Here is a 10,046-nt window from a genome sequence, read left to right on the forward strand (position 1 = left end):
AAGTAGGATAGTGACTGACTGTTGAATCAGAGTCGAAGAATGTACCGTGTAGCTGATTAATGTGAAATCTAAATATTCCTCGGGTATTACCTACCCGTTAAAATATTTTCACCATTAACAGTTTGTACAAAAGAATTTTAATTACAATCTTTATGAAAATATATATTTGCATATATATTTTCTTCAGATGTAATCATGAATTTAATGAGTCAATAAGATATTAAACTCATTTGATTTACCATTAATACTAGATTACATAATCTCTAAAACTTTAGAAATTACATAATCGCCATGTCGAGCGAAGATAATCGATGTAGAACGATTCGTAGAACGATGATTATACTCGAGGTGCAGAATGAGATGGTGAGGCATGGATTGTTGAAACTTGGGTTATTGGTGGTACTGGTACCGTTGGTGCTGAAGCTGGTGATGTTACTGGTGTTGGTGATACTGCTGGTGCCTGCAAATTGTGTACCGTGCTCTCTAAAGTTAACACTCGAGCTCGGAGTTCTTTAACTTCTTCTACTAACCCTGGTTGGTTATCAGTGTGAGGTAAAGGTCGGATATCTTCTCTAGTTCCGTTAATGGTAGCCTCAAGACGAAAAATTCTTGCAAAAAGGGTATAAACGGTGTTGCGAACAGGTTCGCCGGTGAGCGGGTCGAGCACTCCGACGTTAGGTGGTAAGTTCGGCTCGTGATATGGAGTACCTTCTTCATTTCTCCATAGGGTAAGTATTTCGCGAACCCATCCCCACTTTCTAAAGAAATCACGATAGTTGATCGGTTGATGCGCTCCCGTCACGCTATCTTCGGAGTCAGAAGAACTTGGTCGATTCGTAGAGGCCATCGTACGCGATCACAGAAAAGATTTTTGGTATGAAAAGCTTAGTGACAGCAAATAATAGTTGGATGGTATTCTCAATGCATAATATGCATAGATATATATATTGTACCAGGATCCCTTAAATTACGGAGAAATTTACGGAAGATATTAAGCAAAGTCTATCGTAATAGATCCGCTAAGATATAAATTTGTCTATACACTATCTATGCAATAAAGGCAGTAAGGCATGTCTAGACTTAAGAATGGTAAGCAGGCAATTCCCTAAGGATGATAAGTAGATGATTTCCGACTAGAAATGATAAGCAAAACTTTTGACATGTAGACACGGTCAAAGTCCAGACTCATTAATGTATCCTAACAACTACTAGTCAGACACACTAATGCAAGACCTGGTTCGCTAAGACCAAAGCTCTGATACCAACTGTAACAACCCGTCCTAATCCTCCTGGACGAAGTCATCAACATTTAGTTCCATTGCAATGATCGATTCCAAGATATGTCCTTAACATGAGCAAATGCACAGCGGAAGACTTAATTCGTACCTGAGAATAACATGCTTTAAAAAGTCAACATAAAGTTGGTGAGATATATAGGTTTGATGCTAGCAGCGTTATAACAATGGACCACAAGATTTCATATGTAAACATTTAAATAAAAATATTCTAAGTGGTTGAGCACTTGGTAACCATACTTAACATTTTCACGTCGCATATTCCCTTTAATATGAAATCTTACTACACCGTACCAAGTGTAGTCACAAAACGAAGTACTGTGCAACCGTTGAATACTGGTCGTCCAGTCCGGTTGGGGTTGTCAGGCCCGATAGATCTATCAACAGGATTCGCGTTTACAATACCGCTGTAAATATTAGTTACCAAGCTACAGGGAAGTATGCCAGTGGTACAACTCAACGTAGAACATATTTTTCAGTTACTTGTGTCCATATCGTAAAACATAAAATACATGTATTCTCATCCCGAAATATTTAGAGTTTAAAAGTGGGACTATATACTCACCTAATGTATTTTGTAGTAAAAATACATATAACATCATTGATCAAGTATAGGGTTGGCCTCGGATTCACGAACCTATATCATTTGTATATTTATTAATACATAAATTAAATCGAACAAATGTATATATATATATATATATATATATATATATATATATATATATATATATATATATATATTATATTTTAAATCATATTTTATATATGTATATATATAAAAATATATTTGTCTGATTAATACTATATTAAGAACACCTAATTAATTATATATGATTATTTATATAAAATTTGTTAATACTATTAATACATGCTTATATGTATGTAAATATAATTTTTATTATGTTACATGCACTAAATACCTTTTTATTTATATAACTCATTTGTTTGTCAGAACAGTAAATTTTAATTATATTAAGTAATTAAAAAAAATGATGATAATATTATTATGTTACTAATAATAGTTCTAATATTTACAAAATGTTAATAATACTTAATATTTATGAAAATTGTATTATTTTTATAATAATGATAATAATATTAATCATAATCATAATAACGGTAATAAAAATCTAGTATAGTGATTTATTTATTTTTAATAATAATAGTATTTGATATTGATAAATAATATTAGTATAATTCATAAAAATTGTAATAACAATAATTATTATATCAATATTCCTAAATGTAATCTTATTGATAAATGTTAAGTAGTATTAATAATAATAATAATAATAACATAAAATAATTATAATAATAAAAATAATATTAAAGATAATAAATCACATAATAATAAAAGTGATAGAGGTGATTAAACTACCTCATAGTGTTTTTCTAAAAAAAACAGCCCTTGCAGGGCTCGAACCCGCGACCTTCAGTACACCCGACACCCCCCTTTAACCATCTGCTCTAAGTTGTCTTTCTGATTAATTTCTTCACCCAAATATATATATTTAATATCTATCTGCGTAAATTATTCATCTTCCTCATGAGTTCCATGAATCCAACAAACCTCAAAACTATTATGACGATCTTATGATTTCAATTACGACTTGTAAACAACCATGGATGGGAATGGGTGTTAGTAATTATCAAAGAAAAACGAAAAAAAAAAAAAAAAAAAAATAAGTGCTCCTGCTTGCGACGCTGTTTGGAAAAAAAATGATTTTCAATTTTAAGATCGTTTTACATCATCCTTATAACATGAAATATCTTATAAATGATTTCTTAAAACTATATAAACCGTCAATTGATACAGAAACATCTCACAATTTACGAATTCGAAAGAAAAATAATCTGTTGACTTTTGAAAAACAACTTTGACTTCTTAAATTCGTATTCGATATGAAAAATTTGGTTTTGAAACTTTGCAGGTGATTTATACGTGAGATTTCTGACAAAATTGCTTTACTAGATTTTGATGTGTGATTCGAAATTGGATTTTGGGTATAAGGTTGTTCAACACAGAGGTATCGATGGGTAAAAAAAAATATAAACCCCTTTTTTTTTTTTTCAGTTTGCAATACCAGTTGGATCCGTTCGAATCAGCTTGAAAGAAAGAAAAAAAAAATATGATATATCAGATGGATGATGGGTGTATGTCGATGTATATATATAATACTGAGAAAGTTAAACAGATCAATAAAAAAAAAAAAAAAACATGTAATAAAGTGTCAAGTTTGGATGTTTATATTAGTTGGTACAGATTCAGGTCACGGGCAAACAGAACCTCAAAACAAAAATTCAGATAATGCTACATTTAAACACGCGTAAAAAAAAAAAAATATCTGCAATATATATCTATAATTTTATATGTCTGACATTATAAAAATCTTGATATTTAATAAATATTAAGAATATATTAATACTCTTAATGTTATGGATTATAAATACTGAGAAATAAATAATGCGGTATCATAAAAATAACAATAACATAAAATAATAATAGTAGTAATAATCATAATATTATTTACGTATATGATAACAATAATATTATTTTTGGTAATAATAATAATAATACTAATCTTAATAATAAATAGAATCATCATCTTAACTACTAATTATAATAATGTTGATATGATAATATTAGCAATTAAATGTATCAAATATCATATATAGATTTTATGTATATATATATATACTACTACATATTTAATTATGTTTTAGATATCAAGTAACATAACTACGTTTATTATATATATTGAAACAATAATCTCAGAGTAAACCTTTAAAACTTTGTTAACGTTGACACATTTATGTTCAAAGTCATTTACATTCAATATACTCTCAATAATTAACTAAACATTTTTTTTTTTAAATAACAGGTTTTAAATTATCTTAAGTTATATTCTATAATAACTAAATTGCATAATAGTTTAATTTATAATATATATATTTATTTACATATATTCTTATTTATATATACATTTTTATTTATACAAAAGGTTCGTGAATCGTCGAGCATGGTTAAAGGGCAATTGATTATCCGAAAATAGATTTTCAAACTTTCTAGACTTAACATTAAGGTTTTTGCTTATCGTGTCGGAAACATATCGAGATTATGGTTTAAATTTGGTCGGAAATTTCCGGGTCGTTACATGATGCTATTTTTATGCAACTATTAAAAGGACCTGTCCTAATCCATCTGGGCGAAGTCACCAACATCTGGTTCCATTGCGGTGATCGATTTCAAATAATGTCTTTAAAATGAGCAAATGCACAGCGGAATGTTTCTTTCATACCTGAGAATAAACATGCTTTCAAGTGTCAACCAAAAGGTTGGTGAGTTCATTAATTTAACATAAATAATCATTTCATAATTTTAATAGACCACAAGATTTCATATTTCCATTTCTCATAAACATACGTCCCATACATAGAGACAAAAATATCATTCATATGGATTGAACACCTGGTAACCGACATTCACAATATGTATATAAGAATATCCCCATCATTCCGGGATCCTCCTTCGGTCATGATATAAATTTTGAAGTACTAAAGCATTCGGTACTTTGGATGGGGCTTGTTGGGCCCGATAGATCTATCTTTAGAGTTCGCGTCAATTAGGGTGTCTGTTCCCTAATTCTTAGATTACCAGACTTAATAAAAAGGGGCATATTCGATTTCGATAATTCAACCATAGAATGTAGTTTCGATTACTTGTGTCTATTTCGTCAAACATTTATAAAAGCAGCGCATGTATTCTCAGTCCCAAAAATATATATTGCAAAAGCATTTAAAAAGGGATTAATGAAACTCACATATATAAATATTGTAAAACAGTTAATAAAGCATTTGCATGTATTCTCAGCCCAAAAATATAAAGAGTAAAAAGGGCAAATGAAACTCATATATATAAATATTGTAAAACAGTTAATAAAGCATTTGCATGTATTCTCAGCCCAAAAATGCAAAGAGTAAAAAGGGCAAATGAAACTCACCTAATGTATTTTGTAGTAAAAATACATACGACTATGTTGAACAATGTAGGATTGGCTTCTGATTCACGAACCTATATCATTTATATATATATATATATATATTAACACATAAAATGATAATCGAATAAATTTGTATATTATTAGTGATTTATTTGTTATTTTAATTAGGTTTTTCATTAATAACCTAATTAATTATATTTATTAAAATATAACTCAATTATATCAATTTATGTATTTTAAATAATTACTTACTATTTATTAGATTCATGTTAAAGTGTTTTAATTAAAATATACATAATGTATTAAAATTTATATATATGATTATATCAAAATATACTTATATAGTATATGTAATTTAAATAATAATAATAATAATGATAATGATAATATCAAATAATACCTTAGAAGCATTAAAAAAAGAAATAAACTGCCCGGGACGAGGCTCGAACCTGCGATCTCTCGCTAACACTACCCCTCTAAACCATCCAAGCTAATTTTTTTTTTTTTTTTGAATATAATCAAACTTATGACTATTTAACTCGTTAGGAAATCTGTTTCATATTCTCCTTCAGCATCAATTAATTCGATCCCTATATGTTTCGGCCCATCAGTAATTACAAATCCGGCCCAACAATATTTTCAGCCCAACAGTCCCTATTTAGAATATATAAGCCTGATTGTTTTTAGCCTTATCCAGTTCCATAAATATATGCTGTTAAAGGGACGAGCAATGCAGCAGGTTTTCGTTGATCAATGGTATTCGGTCAATCAAATAGCTTCGACGGTTAAAGGGAAGCAAAAATAGTAAGTGCAGTAGTAGTATGATAGCTCTCATGTGAGTCTTTGTGGTTTGATAGAATCGACAAGAATCAAAATAATGGCAATAGAAGGTATTGTGGGTACCGAATTCTTTGGCCCTACCAATAATTGTTGTAATTAAACTTAATTACCTTGCTCCTTTTAATATTCAAGTGGATTGATTTGATGTAGAGATTGTCGGCCATGAAACTGTGACTTGTCCCACATATCTAACTTTATATTGAAAATTTATAATACAATGTATTTTAATATACAATACATCCAATCTTGGGAGAGTTTTAAATTGTAAAATATTCGACCCAAATCACTATCAACTAATTCAATCCGGGTTTACTGTTTGTCGGTCAGGACTTTCTCACATGTATGATTCTTGAAGAGTTTTTAATGCATTATAATAATATCAATAATATCATGCATCATTATCATTTTTCTATATTTTCTGTAAGGTATATCCATCATCATTGTTAGAACAATAAACATAAATTGATGGTTGTTCGGTTGTGAGAGAAAGGATGGTGATGATTTAGGGTGGTGATTTATGGTGGTTGTGTGGGTGGTTAACAATAGTGGCGATGGTGCATGGGTGCTCAAAGTGGTGATTGTAAACGAATATGGTAATTATAAGGTGACGGATTACATGATGATGAGGTCGTGGTGGTTTTGGTAAAGGTGGAGTTCGTGGTTTTTTTTTTTTTTTAACAAGTGAAACATAAGTAATGGTGGTTCGATGGTGGGAAGGGAGGTGGATGGTTTTGATGATGATAATGATTCGATGAAATTTTTAATCATAAGTTGTTCAAGTGGGTCTCTTTTGTTTTGTGAGTGGCGACCAAAAGAAAAAGGTATTCATTAGTTTAAATTTATATTAGATATATTGATGTGGGTTCAATGGATTATAAAACTGAAAAGCGAAAAGATCTTACGGTGATGGTTATTGTTTCTGGCCAAAAGGTGATGAACACCACAACTGCAGTAGTAATAATTTCGATGGTATGGTTCGGTTCGGTGTTGCAGTTAAAATAGAACATGTAGCAGTAGTTTAAATGGGTTCGATGGCTATTTTGATGGCAGTTATGGTTTTGTAGCTGTAACAGAAAACGTAGGGTTCCATGGTGGTGAAGACAATTCAAACGAAGAGAGTTAAAAGAGGTGACAAGGTTAGTGATGGTGAGTTGCAAAGATGGAAAGAAAAGATGGAATGATAGTTGATTTAATTAGTGTGTTTGTGTATGTATTATGCATAGGTTAATGAATGCATATGATATAGATAGTGGAATCAATCATGAGCATCAACAATATAATCTTGTGATCGAATATGAAAAGGAAGAAAACAAATACTTGGTCCAGTTTGTTACATGTATCAATCATTAATCATCTCTAATATGTTAAAGTGGCGTAGTTGTATGTAAAGTAGGTCAACCGATTCTAATCGTCTAACTCAAAAGACATTAGATATATGTGTATGTAATGTATTCATGATGTGAAAATGTGCATGTGACTCCACTCAAGAGACCTTTACAATATTACTACATCCTACTTTGGTAATTGAATTGGAACTGGAGCCCAATTGTTTATTACGTGGGGCAACATATAACCAAAATGTTTAATAGGAATAAAACATACAGTTAAATTATTATTTAATTATAATTCACCACAATTGTTGGTGTCACGGACTAGGTGTGTTGTTTGCTCAAAATATAAACGTGTAGTCAAGTAAGAATGATAGCAGGTTTGATGACTAGTTTTGGTGGGTGATGATTTGAGGTATATGTATTACTATATATGTATATTATGCAACAAGTTGATGTACAAAAAAATAAACGTGTTACATAACCTATAGCCGTCCTAAATTTTGTAGTCTATCAGTTGACCAAGATATATATGCATTATAATTGTGATTTATTTGAAATATAATAATACATTATTAATCTTCAACTTTATGCCAATCAAAAACACTCGGTAAAGAAAGTTTTGAATATGAAACATATATCACCTATATATCATTCAGTTCTCAATATTTAAATAAAGTATTTAAAGCGTTTGTATTTAATAATATTAACACATATCTCATTTAATCAACTTAAATTTATTTATATAGTATAATGTGTTAAGATTAATATTTATATATATATTTTTATATTTTTATATTTATTAATAATCAGTTACTCGTGAATCGTCGAGAGCAGTCGAAGGTCAATTGAATACATAAACACAGTTCGGAAACTTTAAGACTTCAACAATACAAATTTTGCTTATCGTGTCGAAAGAAAATATTATTTAAAGATTAAGTTTAAATTTAGTCGGAAATTCGCGGGTCATCACAACTATTATGCCTTTTATGTGTGTATACGATAGGATACACCATTAAAAACGTTCCCACAAGTGACAGAGTCAGTAATGGGGGTAAGAAATGAGGTTTTTAGGTTATTACGAGACTGTTGGTCATTACGTAACCTTCATCCTTTTGACGATGTTACAACACATTGTCTTACTATCGGTCACAACGGTTATGTTCCACAAAACCAAGGATGGGAAGTGGTATTAGTAAAACCAGAATGCATGACTTGTTTCTGGACGTATGAATTACGTGTCTTTATTGCCTTTGCTGAACACCTTATTTATTAACTAGAATTATCTTCGCAACTACTTTGTATCAAAGTTTTATGTGCTATATTTCATGTGATGACCCGAGAATTTCCAACCAAACTTAAACTTAATCTTTATATGAAATCGACATGATAAGCAAAGTTATTAAATCGAGTCTCAGAATTTTTAAACTGTTTACATAGATTCATTTACACCTTCGACCATTCCCGACGTGTGACAACCCGGAAATTTCCAACCAAATTTAAACTTTAATCTTTATATGTTTCCGACACGATAAGCAATATTTGTTAAGTTAAATTTCAAGAATTTTAAACTATGTTCATACATTCATTCAACCTCGACCAAGTTCCAACGATTCACGAACCATTAAACGAATATGATTATATATGTATATGTGTATATATATTATAACTTGAAACGTAAACAAAATATTAGATTAAATACTTTATATGATTGTATCTGTTTCAGAATGTTTATCAATGGAATTAGAAGATAAGATCAAATGATTGAATTATCAGATATATTGAATTATTATTACAAGTCTCTGTTGAAAGGCCCATGTTGATTTGAGAAATCTTTCCATTTTAACAATATTCAGAAAATGGTAAAGTGATTTTTAAATAAGAACAAATTGTCAATCATTGAGAACTAGACAAAGGATAGTGGAAGATTGAATCTCATAAAGACTTGATTGATCTATTTAGTTTCAAACGTACAAAAACGTTTTCAGTTTAAAAAGAACTTTATTATTAAAACGTATATAACTTTTATAAATATCTAGAACCATTTTTGACAACTCATTACTTAACTAGTATGATAAAGATAATGATATTTATATTTTATTTTATTAAATATATATAACAATTTAAATTAATATTATATATATTTATACGCGTATTATACGTACATAGTTTTATACTTTTACTATACTTAAACTTTACCTTTACTTTATTTTTACTTTACTTTAACTTTAATAATGCACTTTAATAATTCATACTTTAATAATTCACTTTAATAATTCATACTTTAATAATTCACTTTAATAATTCATACTTTAATAATTCACTTTAATAATTCATACTTTAATAATTCACTTTAATAATTCATACTTTAATAATTCACTTTAATAATTCATAAATCTATTATAAATAGAATTCAACAGGTTTCATTATTTCATAGAAACTTGAAAATATTTTTCTCTAAACTCTCTCAATCGATTACTCCGTATTATTTCAAGATATTATTAGTATACATAAAATATTACGACGGAGTGCTGTCCGAGTGATTTCGAAATTGTTTTTCAAGTGGGATAGGATTAAGG

This window comes from Rutidosis leptorrhynchoides, chromosome 4 (genome assembly GCF_046630445.1).
Source record: "Rutidosis leptorrhynchoides isolate AG116_Rl617_1_P2 chromosome 4, CSIRO_AGI_Rlap_v1, whole genome shotgun sequence".
Lineage (NCBI taxonomy): Eukaryota > Viridiplantae > Streptophyta > Magnoliopsida > Asterales > Asteraceae > Rutidosis > Rutidosis leptorrhynchoides.